This window comes from Arvicanthis niloticus, chromosome 2 (genome assembly GCF_011762505.2).
Source record: "Arvicanthis niloticus isolate mArvNil1 chromosome 2, mArvNil1.pat.X, whole genome shotgun sequence".
NCBI lineage: Eukaryota > Metazoa > Chordata > Mammalia > Rodentia > Muridae > Arvicanthis > Arvicanthis niloticus.
The window spans coordinates 78,532,620-78,548,401 of NC_047659.1; the positions used below are offsets into that span (position 1 = coordinate 78,532,620).

Below are 15,782 nucleotides of genomic sequence, written 5' to 3' on the forward strand. Positions count from 1 at the left end.
GTACTCACCTTTCCCTAAGTATTCCTATGTCTCTTAATGTTCCTGTTTATATTAAAACTACTTTTAGTAAATTGCGACTTCACTTATTAAAAATAATAGGAGAAATGAGCATTGAGTGTATGGGAATGTTATAGTCTATCCTTAAAATACATTTGTAAATCAAAATCTATTTTAATTTGTAAGTGACTTAAAAGCTAAAAAGCAAAACAAAGCAAAAACTACGTGTGAGGCACATGCCCATAATTTGGGTAAGGAGAGACAGAGGCAGGAGGATTGCCGTGTGTTTGAGGCCAGCCTGGTTTACATAGTAGGGCAGGGTTATAGTGTCCAGTGTCATTCACTCACAGTATTTCTTCTATCACAGTGTAATTGATATATGTTTACAGGGACAATGAACCTCTACAAGGAGACTTTTAGAAGTAAGTGGCAAACTTACTCACACCTCCATGGTAAAGTCTGGTTTTATGTCTAAGTACATTCCGAATTTGGGTGAAGAACTTAAATACATTTATTATAGATGATGACAAACTTTGCTCTTTCCTCAGACTTCTCTTCCTCAGCTGCTCTGACCAACTGTTTCCTTGCTACATAACCACAGTGACAGGCATTGCATTTATATTATGCACGCATAGAAGAAGTGCTAGATTAAAGAACTATTATTGTAAACCACACATCCTGACAAAAAGAAAGGGATTTCCAGACAAGGAAAGATCTTTGTATGGAATACTTGTTCATGAATTAGAAAGCTAAACAGTCATGGAAGTTTAAGACAACATTCCTATGCCCGTGCATGTTTGGTTATAGTATTCTTATGCCTGTGTGTGTTTGGTTATAATATTTCTATGCCCACGAGTGATTGGTTTTAATATTCCTATGCCCATTCATGTTTGGTTATGTAAAGCATCAGCTTGTTTTAGGTGCTGAAGATTTCTTATAAATCGCAATATCATCTCTGAATACAAGCTAGATTAACATACAAACTTACAGAACTGTAACCAACTTAAGCATATGTTCCCTTCTGGATGCTTGGCTTCTGTGTGAGCTTTGTACATTTAGTGCTAATTTTAAGGTCTCTGCTAGTTTATTTTTAATGTTCTAAGGGATTTGTGAGCAAATCTTAAATGCATTTTAATAAGTATCTATTTCAGCAGAAACTAATTAAACATCTGTGGACATTATTTAAACTACACATTATACTAGAGAAGCTCACAACAATTTAGAATTAGAATTTGTGGTGGAATTGGGAGTTAGAAACAACAAATGAACAGGAATCACAAAGAAAATCAGAAATTCTCACACTCTTCAATGTAAGACAACAGCAGTCATTCATGGCCTCCATTTGTCTGCTCATCCACTTCCATTCATAAGTTGTTATGTGTTTGTACTAATAAAGCAAGATATGTGGCCTTTATTTGATTACATCTGAAATTCCCAAGTAAAATGTGGTTGTGAACAACTATTGACTTAAATGCAGCTCCAGGGTGAACCCAGCCCTAGGAACTGAAGACACGTATGTGTCACACTGTGGGAAGTGCCGCCGCAGACCATCAGGACAATCCAGGCTCAGTGGCTGATGGCTAGTTGGTAGTTTGTTTGATGCAGCACTGTCTATGTTTTGGATTTTTATTCTGTAAATAAGTATGCCAGTTTTAAATGATATGGTATGCTCATGAGTGTCCTTAGGCATTCAGGACAGATGAGATCAACTTACCTCATGCCGGGATTCTGCTGTACTGTTACAGTGTTAGCATTGGGTAGCTGCTGCTTTCATAGAATGATGTTCTTAGAAAGAAAACAGTACTTAGGAAAAATCTTTGGGAAATTTCTTGGTAGCTTTGAGTTATGTAATTCTCATAGCTATCTTTAAATAAACCCAATACACAAATGACTAAGACTATATTGATGGTATAGGTTCTTGAGCAGTTAATGATTTAGATAGCAAATAAATAAGCATGACACTCTGAATCAGATCTAGGGAGACTGGGAATAAGATGCATATTTGAGTAACAAATAAAATAATTGTAGGTGAAATCTTTTCCCAACCAAATCTTAATTATTTAAGCTATATGTGTCTGGAAGTAGGAATTAAACCGAGCTGTCTCCTCAGTGTTAGTTATGACAGCCATTCTAAATAGTTATTATGCATACCCCACTGAAAATGTCTATATGCTACAAATAAGAGTTGAGCCAACTCTGAGCAAGTCACCACAACCAACCCTTTAGGTATGACTGCCAAAATATCCCGTTCAAGACTGGGATTCATAGAAATTTGAGTATTTATAGACCTATGTTTCAGGCAAATTGAAAATTATTATTCTTTTGTCAGAAATAACAAGTAACCAAAAACTTATTCATACAAAATTATAGTTTCTTCACTTAATAAATGCCAATGAATCACAATTCAACAGTTATCTGCTGTATGTACTAAAGCATGAAATTCATTAATTATTTTTTTGAAAACATATTCTTTTTTTTTTTTTTTTGCTAAAATGGCTTTATTATTTGTGGCATACTGAATTAGCTCATTTAGATCATGGTCTCTAACACACTGAAATGTATTCCCTGGATGGAGTAGGATATCACAGTCCTTTTGTTAAGGTAGAGTTGAAGTCTCATCAGCAGGAGGATGGACCACATGGAAGTGGCATTACAATGCTCAATAGAAGCAGTGGTTTAGAAAAACAACATCCATGCTACTTGTACTGAAGATGTTTGCCAACAGAGAATTTGTTCACTCACACAGTGCATTAGGGCAAAGTCCTTTGAAGTCAGAGGCCACTGCTTGTACATGACTTCTGGAAAGAAAGCCAGCTCTTTAGTCAAAGAAGCAATCCGGTGTAGTGTATCGATCTGGCAACATCACAGCTGTCTCTAATAAGTGGGATGGAAGGGCCGCCTCTATGGGGCTGGAATTACTTTTCGATTGCTGGGGCCACAGTGTTGGTACTCTTATTTTGCTGTGCCACCTTTTCTGATCAATACTACATCACCCAGCAGATAGTAATTAGGTTTCAGAGAGCCATTCAACAAAGATCTGTGTTGACTGCGATAGACAGAGCCAAGGAAAAGGTCACACAGAATCAGCAGCCAACTAAAAGGTGATGGGTAAAGAAAAGACCCCTTGCCTGAGAAGTACTTAGCTCTTTTTTAATTACTGTAATTTTCAACAAAAGTCAGAGAGTGAGATGATGAAGTGAAGCACTTCCCTCCCCGCTGTTCCTGATGAGGCTTGATAGGCCTCGAAATTACGCATTGACTCCCCGTTTGATTTCTCCCAGTGTTTAGTGCTAATAACCTGTAGGCCTCTTTTTTTCTTTGTACCTCTCAGCCCTGGTGTCACTGCCGTAATTACACTGTGTGAAATCTGTACTGCAATCACAGCTGCCAACTTACAGCTTCACAGGCTGGGTCAGGCTGAGGATGGCAAGGAAAAAAAAAAAAAAAGGAAAGGGGGAAAAAGCTAATCGCTAAGAAAGAGAGAATGATCTGGAAAAAAAAATCCTGCAATGTTGTAATGAATTCTAATAGAATCTCCTCATTTCCGAACTGTGTACAAACATAATGAGTTTCCAGACACCGGCGGATGGTACCTGTGCTCCTTCCTCACATCAAATCTCTACAGAAATAAAATGCAGCAAGTGACAGATATAAATGCAGACATTAGCATCAGTGGCATTTTGTCAATGCAGGTTGTAAGTACAGGGCCTGGGACTGGTGACCTGCAGAACCGTGGAGAATTCTATCATGAAGACTAAAAGGTTTGATACACTTTCCCACAAGTCCCCTATTCTTTAAGCACCCCGAGATGGGACTTAGAAGAGAACATCCAGGTAGAACCTGCTGCTGGAATCAGGACTGAGGCCATGCCAGATCTTTCTTCCTTGGGAAATCTGGACCTCGGGTCAGAACCAACAGCAATCACAAGCACAATGGGTTCTCTAGAAAACCCAGAGTACTCTGACAGACTGTAGTTCTCTAAAGCAACGAGATGAAAATTTCAATTAAAGTATCAAGACAAAGGATCATATGACACAATAGCATGACAATCTGTGGGTGTGAACACAATCATGTAGAACTCGTACAATGATGTAGATAAACCAGACATGAAGAACAGGAATGTCGCATGTCGATTGGATTATTTCATCCTGACTGACAGAGACTTAAGTACATGGATTTCATACAATGTGACCCGTCTTGGAGACTTTAGTCACGAAACGATTCATATTCATCCAACACAAGGAAGGTGAACTTCAGTGGGTAAGTGGTCAGAACTACATATTTAGCTCTTACATGAAGAAAACTGCAAGTTTTCTCGAGATGAAGGTGACAGTATAATGAATCGCTGGCATCATACCTATGCTAATATAATAACGAGTTATAAAAATAACATTTCCCTGTTGCAACCACACGTACAGTAATTGTCTGAGGTTGTTACCCATAGTCATGGTAGAAGCTTAGGTATGTGTGCATATCCCCATGTTTGACATAAGATATGAGAATCAGGGTACATGCTTTTCCCACAGATTCCTGCCACCCACTCAGCTAACCTGTTGATAGTTTCTGTTGCAAGTCTCTACCGTTGAAACTTTGTTTTAGAGGCCAAATAAATCTTCTTGGTGGTTCATTTATCAAGTTGTCTGACCTTCTTATTAGTGGAGAACAGGAAACTCCTCCCTGCCCTTGCAAACTCACACTTTCTTTTCCAGAAGCAGATCTGGCTGCCCTTGCAGTCTTCCCTCACACCTGCTGCCTGTATTGTGAATAACAGCTCCTTTTTCAGTCACAGAGACTCTATGACCTCTGACAGACAGACACAAATCCCAAACATAGGTATTGCATTGGAAAGCAGTGGTGAGAATCTGTTTGACAGTGGAAGGTGGGAATGCTGAGCTGGAGACATCCTGTCATGATTCCTCTGTACCTGGGAACCCAACAGGGCCAGGAGCACACATTCAAATAGTGAGCGTGAGCACCTGCCCTGCACTTGAAATCTCCTGAGTGGGCACCACTGTAGCCTTTGCATCTCAAGTGAATTAGTGGGAGTGTAATGAGCCTGGTTAGAGGAAACATCCAGTTTGGTAAATCATCAGTTCAAACATTTACTTGTATTTTTTTTCAACATAATATTTTTATTGATTCTCTGGGACTTTCGCACCATGCACCCCGATCACACTCGCTTCCCAGTCCTTCCATGGCTGCCCACCCACCTTGTGACTTACCCTTCAAAGAAGTAAAAATAAAAATAAGAATAAAAATTAAAAATGAACAAGTCCAATTTGTGTTGTCTATCACTTGCTGTGCTGCCTGCAGGGTGGAGTGGACCTTTTACTTTTAGTTTTGTAAGCATTCGTATGGAACCAGGTCAAAATATCAGCTTTGCTTCATTAACTCTTCAATAATAAAAACATTTGAACGGTGCTTTGTAGTTTGTAATGAGCCTTTCTTCTGGCCTCTGTTACCTCAGTTGATTTTCTTTCTAGTCCTTGGGGTAGAACATGTTTTTATTGGGATAAATCTGTATTAATTGTGAAAGCAATATTGGGATAGACTACAGGCAATGGTTAGGAAAGCAAATTGTATTGGGTTTTTGACACTGAATATTTGGAAAAGATTAAAACTGAGCAGAAACATATAAGGTGCAGCACTTCAGGGGCTGGAGCAAGACAGTGAGTTCTAGACCAGTGTGTGCTATCTAGTGAGATCAGGCTGGCTTCCACAGCAGACCCATCCCATTCCACAATCACCACCAGAAAAAAGATACACACTGGACATACACTACATAAAACTTTCCAATTTTTAATGTCTGTGCTCCTAAGGGGTTTTAGCTAAAGTGTGGACAAATTAGTGTTATTAACTTTATTTCACTTGGTATGCATTTTTGAATAGTAAATGGCATTTCAGACATAACAAAAATATTCATAATGAAAGTTTTTATATTCTTTCCTGTTGAATTGACTGCATCTGAATCCTGTGCTCTTTCTAGAGGGTTTATAGAAAGTTGAAATGGGTGCCTACAGTCAAACTGGAGGCCAGTTTCTAATTTTGTGAAAAGACAAAATTTCATCAAGACAGGCAAAGCTTGGTCAAGAGGCTTGTTACCCAGTGGGTGACCCCAGTTAACAGTGCAGTACAGCATGCAGGTAGAGTTTTAAGTGTTCTCACTAAAAAAAAAATAAGCATATGAAATAATAGAGTGACTTGGCCATCCCATAGTATATACATATTTCAAAGCATCATAGTATGTATTATAAACAACATAAATATTATATGTTTATATTTAGTGTTTCACAGAATATGCTAGTTACCCTTTTTTTCTCAAGAGAATTAAATTATTTATTGAGTACACATGATAATGGATGATACACAAGCTTCATTCTCATCTGTTATTTTATCTGATACCATTATTCAATTTTGATATTGCATAGGGTATGCCAACAACCATTTTATAACCAAATTGTGGCCTTGCTTGGGTGACCTTTTCAATGGTAAAACTCATTAAAAGTTACAACAGTAACTGGCAGTTTAACAACACCAAGGTTTTTGAAGACAATGGCTCCTTCACCCAAACAACCATAAATAAATTCCAAATGGAACTTGGCGCCACCCTGAAGGAATTCTAACTTCACACTGTTAGGGAAGTTTACCAAGATGGCTTCAAGAGCAGACTAACTTTACACATCATATTTAAAAAAAAAAAAAAAAAAGAAAGAAAGACACGTTTTTCAGTGTCATGATCAGACTATTACATTTAGCAATCAACAGCATGGGTGAAAAAGGTCTACAGTAAAAACCTCTTTGTTGGAATGCTTTGCACTTTCCACAGAACAGAAATTAAATAACCTGTTATACAATTAGTCACAAATACAGTCCTGGAGTTTTTGCCCCCACACATGAGTATTGTCTAAAACATGTCTTCTTTGTAGCAGCTAGGCCCTGCCACCACTGTGTTTGTCTGAGTTCACAAATCTGTTGTAACCTGTAGCTTCCCTGTCACTTCTCTGGCTCTCGTCTCCTGCTAAGCTTTGTTTCCTGGCTGTAATTAGAACCTCCTGCCACTGACATAGCTACATAGCCACCTTGGTTTCATGGTTTAGCAAAGTACTGGCCTCTGCCACCATAAGGGCCAGAGCTCCTGCCTCAAAAGTTCCTTCTCTTCATCAGTTCAAAATTTGAAGACTAATTGTTGTAATTGCCAAAATCATTGTAGTTCTGCCACCTCTAAAATTGTTTCTGTCATTGCCAAATCCATAATAGCCATCCCCACTGCCACCATATCCACCACCACCATGGCTGCCACCAAAGCTACTCCGACCACTGAAATTCCCTCCTTGACCAAAATTGTCATCACCACCAAAACTGCCTCCACAACCACCACAAAAATTTTCGGAACCACTTTGACCTCTCTGGCTGGATGAAGCACTAGCCATCTCTTGCTTTGACAGAGCCTTTCTTACTTCACAGTTGCAGCCAGTCACAGTATGGTATTTCTGAATAACAATCTTATCCACAGAGTCATGGTCATCAAAGGTGACAAAAGCAAAGCCCTTCTTTTTTCCACTGCCTCTGTCAATCATGATTGCTATCACTTCAATTTTCCCATACTGTTCAAAGTAATCTCGTAGGTGATGTTCTTCAATGTCTTCTTTAATACCACCAACAAAGATCTTTTTCACAGTTAAGTGGGCACCTGGTCTCTGAGAATTCTTTTGACACAGCTCTCTTAGGTTCCACAGCTCTTCCATCCACCTTGTGTGGTCTTACATTCATGGCAGCATCCACTTCCCCCACAGTGGCCTATGTGAAAAAGCCAAAACCCCCGGATCTCTTGGTGTTTGGATCTCTCATTACCACATAGTTGGTTAGTGTTCCCCATTGCTCAGAATGGCTCCTCAGACTTTCATCGGTTGTTTTGAAGCTCAGCCCTTCTTCAGCTGTTCCGGCTCCTTGGGAGACTCTGACTTAGACCTGACGGCAAAGTAATGAGAGCCTTCAGACGTGCTTCCTCAGCAGTGTCAAAGAGCAGAAAGGAATAAGATAACAAACATGCCCATGCTACAGCTACTCTTTTTTTAAATTTTTATTGGCTATTTTATTTATTTACAATACAGATGTCATCCCATTTCCCCATTTCTCCGCCCTAGAACTCCCTATCCCATCCCCCCTCCTCCTTTATGCTTTTATACCATTTTAATTACATGCATGTATTAAAGGAAAGCTCTAGGTTGTGGGTCTAGCAATATAATAGATGCAAATAGTTGAGGAACAAGCAAGACAATAAACACAAATAGTCAAAGAACAAGCAAGGCATTAAACACAATTATGTGAACACTTGCGTGATCACTGTTTCTAAGGGCTTATCAGGATGACCATAGTATCTGAGCCTACCTCCCTGTCCTAGCCCAAGGTCATTTTTATGTCTGAAGCCTACTTCTTTGTTCTAGCCTAAAATTTAGATTCCTGTCTGAAATTACTTCTTTGTTCTAGCCTAATGTCAGATTCCTGACTGAAGCCTACTTCCCTGTCCTTGGCCCATGTCAGATTTTTGCCAAGCAGCCCCAAAGGCTCTCCACCTCTCCCCCTTTTTTATTTTATTATCAAGACTGAACCTGTCTTAGGTTGTTCTGACAAGAATGCCTTCCTTACCTGTCATGGAATATGCATTATCAAAAGCAATGCACTTCGGTCTTAAGTTGGTAAGGCTCTGTGCAGAATCTTACCCATCCTTGGCTTGCCAGCCTGTTAATTTAACAACTCTATTGGGGATCCATTTTCAGGTTAAAGCCATGTACTTTGGCTATCAACAGCTACAGCTACACTTATGATAAATAGTGTAATGAAAAATTTTCTAAATAGATTTTGTTTTATTCCTCTGTTTTGACACTAGTGACTAATCAGAGCTCGCACATACTAAGTATACACTGTGTCACTGAACTATGTGCCCAGCCCTAGTTTGTCTGTCTCTAACTACAGTTCAGTGATATTGTTTAATTTTTGTTTTGAAGTCATCATCACTAAGCATCTAAGGTATTTTAAAAAAGTCTTCTCAGAGTGAAAATCTACTCATCAAACACTCATATCTGCTCCTGCTTACAGCATTGAAATTGCAATTCTTTCTGTCTTTATTGATTGTTCTAGATATGAATCACTATGTTTATCAAATTGTAAATGTCTTATTTTATGTTGAAGTTTAACCATGTTTGAAATACATGAGGATTTTCTTCCTTTTGTACTGCATCGTATTCCATGACACATGTCTACCATGCTTTGTGTCCCTTGATGCACCAAAAGATGTCTGAGTTGTTTCCCCATTTCAGCTATTGTAAGTAGCAATAAACATTGTATACAATTATTCTTCTTGCTACTTTTAGGGGTGTGTGTGTGTGTGTGTGCATCTATGTGTCTGTGTATGCCTGATATATATGATGTATGTATGACATGTGTTGCAGTCAGAAGACAACTCTGTGGGGTCAGTTTTCTCCTATCTATATATGAGCTCAGGATTTTGAAATCAAGTAGCCAGGCTTTACTGAAATTAGTTTTACTTGCTGAGCCATCTCACAGGCCCAGTGTAATTTCTTCTTACTGAATAATTTATCCCTTATAATATTAAATTTTTTTAATTGACAAACATATTTTACAAGATAGTTGGGGATTTGGACATGACTGTTTTAGTGTTACTTGTTATTGCTCCTTTTCTGTCATAAGGTAGTTTAGTTATAGTATTTATTATCTTGACTTGAAAGTCTTGCAAATGGTTGTTCCACCTGTGTAGAGAACAGCTCAGATACAGTGAAAAAAGGGAATAGCTCAGAGTGCAGAAACGTATAAGAATCATGGCCAGATATACAGATCCATTCACTTCTTAATATTACTTACCCACATCTAGAGACAAGAAAACTTTACCTTGAGTTTTGTATTTCTTTTTTTTTTTTAATATTCTCAAATATCTGGACTATTTGGTAGTATGCTGAGCCACTTTGGCTTGACTACATTTTTGAAGCTGAGTCGAAGCTCTCAGCTCTGCCTTAGGCAGACTTTAAACTTCTTACTGAAACAGTTGCTCACTACTACACCTGTCCACTCCTGCACTGTCCCTGGCACACATCAATCCCCTAGAGCTGCACTGTGCTTGGCATGTGATTTAGTCAAGATTCCAGGATAAAATGTTTCAAGGCTAAACTTTTTCTTACTTTAAAAAAGAAAGAGAGAGAGAAAGAAAACAAGACAAAATACCTAAATGTTGTGTTAATTACATGTTTAAATGTTTTTATAAATACAATAAGTTAAAAATGTTAAATAACAACAACAAGTTTATGGTGCTAAGAATCAAACCCAGAGTCTCTCACTGTTAGCTAAGTGTGAGAATAAGCCCAATTGGTATGTTGTGAGACCACACCTCACTTCTACTTGATGTGTTCTGCACAGAGCTTGTGAAGGCCATTGGCCAAATGTAACTGTCCCCTCTGTTCAGTGCAATCAAAAACTTTAGTTTCACAAATAACTACTTGTAATTGATTTGATGGAACATTAGCTTTGAACTACAGTTAAGTGAAATGTGAGTTTTCCAAAGGAATGTCATTCCTCTAATTAGTAGAATTGAATTATAGACATTGCTTTCAATTATTATAGTTAAATTATTATAGTTGAAAAACCATAGATTTCTCTTTTTAACCTAAGTTTATACTTTGCATCCTCAATTTTATTCATTTTGTGTATGTACGCAAAACTTACATGTTTCCTGTGTGGAACATCTCTATCGAAACAGGGATCCAGGAAGGTGGCTTTTGTATAATATAAAATAGCAAACGTGCTTTGGAGTACAGTAGACAAGGATTCTCAATCCCAGCTGGTCTACTCTTATTTTTCTCACCTATAAATGGCAATGACAATTCCTTTTGTAGCTACCATGAGAAACAAGTAGTATCCTGTATGAGATGTTTTGTAGTAGCATTCGACTCAGCACATCATTTCCAACTGTGGCCCCGGTTTAGGTAATTTTCCTTGTTCTGCTCATCATGCTGCTGTGACTTGTGTGCCTATCCTCTCCACAGTAGGGGAAGCTCTGTGAGGATTGATGGTCACTATTCCATAGGGGTTAAACATAAGTGCTCAACAGGCATTTTAAAGGACATCATATATGCAAAGTGCCATGCACATGACACAGAACAACCTGAGAACTGGGGCAGATTTATGATGATGTGGATGAGGGTATTCTTTGTGTGCTTGATACAATGCTTGCTTGCTTTCTTTCTTTCTTTCTTTCTTTCTTTCTTTCTTTCTTTCCTTCCTTCCTTCCTTCCTTCCTTCCTTCCTTCCTTCCTTCCTTCCTTTCCTTCCTTCCTTCCTTCCTTCCTTCTTTCTTTCTTTCTTTCTTTCTTTTTTTCTTATTAATCATTTTATTTATTTACATTTCAAATGACACATTAACTCTGCTAAATGCTGTGCTAACTAGTTGGGTCAGTTAATTCAGATGCACAATGAGAGCTTCATTAAGATATATGTCTGTGTTCAGGGCTGGGAATAAGTCAGAGCTGGCTTCTTGGAGGATATAAACCAAAATGCAATCTCTCTCTCTCTCTCTCTCTCTCTCTCTCTCTCTCTCTCTCTCTCTCCCTTCCTCTCTCTCTCCCTCTCCCTCTCTCTCCCCCCTCTCCTCCCTCCCTTCCTCCTTTCTCTCTCTCTTTCTGTGTTATTCAAGGGAAGGGAATATCATATGAAGAGCTGTAATTTGTGCAGCAGCAAGGGTGTGCCCTGGTGTGTGTTTGTGCATATTTTCCTGCACAGGTGAGAGTGCTTTGTGACTATGGGAATCTACTCCTTACACTTGTAGCCTTCTAAGCCTACAGTAATGTCACACAGGAATTGCTGGCAAGAAGGCCCTGAGTGTGATGAAGAATGTGAAGGATATACTTTGAGATTCATAACTTCAAGGTGTGCTTTGGTTACTATGGTGTAGGGAGAATAAGAGATGTCAAAGAAGATGGGAGACAAAGCAGTTAAGGAAGCAGAAGCCAGACAATGATGCCACGGCAAATAACAAGCTTGCGCTTGTATCCCAGTCTTGAGTAGACAGGGGCATGGTCAGAATTATGTCTTTCATAGAAAAAAAGTTGGTTAAAACTAAAAGATACCTATGTTTTACTTGTTCAAAGTTTAAATGTTTGACCCAATATGAGAGAATATGTAAGTTTTTCATAGCTGTGTCCCATGTGGCAGTAACATTTGGATGCATCGGAAAGGACACAGATCACGTGGCTTTTAGTTAAAGCTCAGGGCAGGATCCTTTTGATGGATAAAAGTGAATATTTATAATTAGATTGTAGGACTCAGTTCAGATGACTCCAACTTTATTGGCAGAATCCAAAGCATCGTAGCTGAGACCAGGCCATAGCCTAAAGAGGCCTGCTATCTTCCCTACTTTGGTCCAGTAGTTTGAGACCTCTCTTGCTCCCTCTCCCTCTCCTTCTCTGTCCCTGTCCCCACTCTCTTTCTCTCTTTCTCTCTCTCTCTCCTCTCTTATCCTCTCCCTCCCTCCTTTTTTCACCTCCCCTTCTTTCATGAGTTTCCAGTATTTGAATATTTGACCCCAAGTTGGTGGCTGCTTGTGGGAGGATTGGGAGGACATACTTGCTGGAGGAAGTATATCACTGGTTGTGTGCTTTGAAGTTTCAAAGTTAGTGTTCCCTGTTTCTAGTTTGTTGATCGAGATGTGAGCTCTCAGCTGCTGCCGTGATCTCTGTTGTGATTGGTAATGGGCTTCTGTCCCTCTCAAACCACAAGGCCAGTGTAAGCTCTTCTTTCTATAGTTTGCCTTGGTTGCTATGTTTTACAGCAGCAGCAGCAGCAGCAGCAGCAGCAGCAGCAGCAGCAGCAGCAGCAGCAGTTGCATACTACAATCCTTCTTCATAGGGGCCCAGGGAAATCAGTTAGTGTCTCTACAGCTGTTTGATCTTGTTGGCCTTGATGTGCACACTGAATGCAAATGCTTTGTCATCTGCCTTCACAGCCAATCCAGTGTCCATGCGAACCTTGATGATGACACAGCAGTCAAGCTTTTCTTTCTTGGGTGTAGTCTTAAGTGTTTGAGCTGCTTCCAAAGTCATAGTGGTGTGGTCACCAGACTTGTGGATCTTCTCTATGTGCATGGCTTTCAATGTTATCTCCTTGACCTGGAGAGCCTTTGTATTTGTTTCAGCTTCAGGAGGGACAGGAGCTTCCTTCTTCGCTTTTATTCTTATCTTAAGTGGGTTTGTGCTCACAAATGCAGGTGCCTAGTGGGGCCAGGAGAAGATTTTGCATCTCCTGGAGCTGGAGTTACAGGCTGTTGTATGCTGCCTTCCATGGGAATTTAAAACTGATCTTCGGTCCCATGCAAGAGCAACAGGCACTTCTAACTAAACTACTGAGCTATTTGTCTGGTCCCCAAGAAGGATTCTGAAGCATCCTAAGTTTGGTCACTCCTGAGTAAAGTGGTGTGTCCACAGCTGAGCAGTTACATGACTTGTCATGTGCATGTGTGTGTGTGCGTGTGTATGTGTGCATGTATGTGTTCATGTATGTGTGCGCGTGTGTGCATGTATGTGTGCATGTACAAGTGCATGTGCATGTGTGTGTGTGCGCGTGTGCGTGTATTCCTCTCTCACTGCTCTCCTGTTATAAGGTCTGGGTTGTATTGTTGATAAGGAGGGACTTTAGAGAGCATTAAGCATGATACTAAAAAATATAAACTGCAGATGTGAATGTTTAACGTTCATGGTTATGTTGTTAGTTTACATATGTCTCCATCTGGGAGCACAGGCATGAACACGTGTCCAGGTACACTCACCTGTGTGTACATACTGAGAGTGTTTGTCTGCACTGCCTGTGCCTTCTTTTATGGACAAAGGGTCTCTCACTGAATCTGGAGTTCACCATTTGTGTTAAACAGTCTGGCTAGTGAGACCCAGCTATTTGCCTGTTTCTGTCAAATCCCACCATGCCCTGCTGTTCACAGAGGTGGGTCTAGGGACCAAATTTCAGGTCCTCATTTGCACAGTTAGGACTTTACCCATGCTAGTGATGGAAAACTGGAGTCAAGTGTGATACTGATGTATATACGTGTACCAGATCGCATGGAATGCTTACCTGAAACAGATGGACATATGCATTACTTGCATAATTATCACTGGTTAGTGGTGAGAATATTTGCAGACCATACAGCAATGCTATTAGCAATAGTCACTGTGGTCTATGATGGGCTATTAAAACCAGACTCTTTTGTCTTATGTACTTGAATCCTTTGGCTCATAAGAATGGACTACTAGGTAGTTGTAATCATTTAAGACATTTTAAACAGGCCATTTGAAAATGCCACTATTCAAAGTCAGCAGCCTGTCAAAAAATAAGGCAAAACATTCTTTCTGTTAATATAAAATTTATATATTTTTATATACACTTACATTCCTATGTATATACAAAGAGAATATCTTAGTTATTAAATGTAGACTTATTAGTACCTGGAGTACTTACTAATATCTGTGTTTATTATATTAAAATAAATTAATAACTCTTTTCTGGATTAAAAACAATGACATCAGTTGTTTTCATTCTTAATCTTAGAAACAAAATGGAAAATTGAAAAATGATTTTAGTAAGTCTTTTTAATGGTAAAGCAAAATGGATTGTAGTTTTATTGCACTAGAATTTTTTATTGGATATTATATTTACATTTCAGATTTTATCCCCTTAACTATCCCTACCACCCAGGAACCTCCTATTCCATCCACCCTCCTCATGCTTCTATGAGGATGTGCCCCCACCTACCCCCCAACTCCCACCTCCCCACCCTTGAATTCCCCTCCCCCTCCCACACACACTCGGTGTTCAGCCTTCATGGAACCAAGGATCTCCTCTCCCACCTATGCCCGACGATTTTAGTAAGTTTTAATGACAATTTTGGACAGTTTCTCCTAAACAAGCAATTTCTAAATACCTTTGTTTTCTAATTAATTCCATAAAAAATCAGTGTATGGTAATAGAATTAAAATGTTAAAATCTTGTCTTTCATAAATTGCAAATATGTCTGTAACTACCTAGCTCCTTTCTCCCCCACTGTACTTATTATATTTTCTGATGTAGCCAGGACATAATTAAGAGTTATGGGTGCTGGAGTCAGACATGCCTGGATCTGAATCCCAGCTCTTCAATTTGCTTTGCTTTTGTTTCCGAGCAGCTTCCCTGAGCGCTGCAAGCATCACTTGCACAACTGGCCGAGTGACACAATGTATCCTGACTGTCAGAGCAGTGTGGCAGCAGAGCCCCACCCTCAGGTCCAGCTGCTCTTTATTCTCCTGTCAGTTCCCTTTTAAGAAGCAGTGAATACAGGTAAATATGCTTTTTAAATAAGAAACTAAAAACATTCTGGTGTTGTATATTGGCTAACACTACTTTCTGTTATTTTAAATAAAAATTTAGTAAGCCACAAACCACTTCAAAACCAAATGTGATGGCACTTCTGGTAAATTTTAGATTTTCCTTTAAACTATAGTTTATCTTCTTAATTTTTTCTACTTTATTTTATTTTATTATATTTGTGACACTATGAATCAAACCCATGGCCTCACATATGCTAGGCAAACAGTCTAGCACTGAACAGTATTCTAAGGCCATTAGAATATATTTTTTAAGGATGAGATGAAGTTAGTAAAGAGGAAAGGATATTCAAGCAATTGTGAGGAAATGGGCGATAATAAAGTAGGTAGTTGGTTAGACACATGGAAAGAGGAAACAGAGCAGTAATTCAA

At 39.2% G+C, this 15,782-nt stretch overlaps 1 long non-coding RNA gene and 1 pseudogene across 2 annotated transcripts in view; one reads left to right on the forward strand and one right to left on the reverse strand.

The window, feature by feature from the left end:
- Nucleotides 1-15,782, forward strand: part of LOC143433732 (uncharacterized) — a 94,686-nt gene that overhangs the window by 54,889 nt on the left and 24,015 nt on the right. For both annotated transcript variants that reach the window (XR_013108728.1, XR_013108727.1), the window contains exon 2: nucleotides 15,212-15,363. This is a non-coding gene — a long non-coding RNA (uncharacterized LOC143433732). The remainder of the gene's footprint in view (nucleotides 1-15,211; nucleotides 15,364-15,782) is intronic.
- Nucleotides 6,991-13,145, reverse strand: LOC117702741 (heterogeneous nuclear ribonucleoprotein A1-like; annotated as a pseudogene).